Genomic DNA, 593 nt, shown 5'->3' with positions numbered 1-593 from the left:
ATACCACGGTAGTAAATAATATGTCATTCTACATTATCAAAACCTATAAAATGTTCACAATGAGCAAATCCTAATGTAAACTATGGGCATTGTATAATAATGTGCCAATGTAGGTTCATTGATTATAACAAAAGTACCACTCTGGCGGGGAATATTGATAATGGGGGTAGGCTGTGCATGTGTAGGGGCAGGAGGTGTATAGGTAGGACATCTCCATATTGTCTGCTTAATTTTGCTGTGAACCTAAAACTGCTCTTAAAAAGTCTTTTCAAAGGTTTTTTTTAAAGCAGGGGAACATTTGCTATATTAAGATCATACATGTGTCTCCAGACCTAGTTCTTTCTCTAGGTCTGGTTTTATGAAGACTGGTGGTAAACCAAGTCTGATTAATATGATACATTTTATGTAGAAAGTGTCTGGGACTCTAGATATTTTATTACCTCGAGAAATGACAGCACAGATAACGTAATAACTTTTGCAGATAACCTTTGCTAATTTGATGATTACCAGTTGTCATTAAGTGAATGGTAAAACTGTTCAGAAACACACAAACAAAAAAGGCAGGGGAGGTCAGACTTTACATGTCCCCAAGA

At 36.1% G+C, this 593-nt stretch overlaps 1 pseudogene; it reads left to right on the top strand.

Annotated features, from left to right (window-relative positions):
* The first annotated feature begins 235 nt into the window (after nt 1-235).
* LOC114207203 (small nucleolar RNA SNORA72) lies at nt 236-377 on the top strand (annotated as a pseudogene).
* The last annotated feature ends 216 nt before the right edge of the window (nt 378-593 follow it).

Source organism: Eumetopias jubatus, unplaced genomic scaffold, assembly GCF_037043125.1.
Source record: "Eumetopias jubatus isolate StellerSeaLion01/CBP00866 unplaced genomic scaffold, mEumJub1_p1.0 scaffold_1, whole genome shotgun sequence".
In the NCBI taxonomy this organism is placed as follows: Eukaryota; Metazoa; Chordata; class Mammalia; order Carnivora; family Otariidae; genus Eumetopias; species Eumetopias jubatus.
This window is presented reverse-complemented; position numbering and strand designations above follow the sequence as displayed.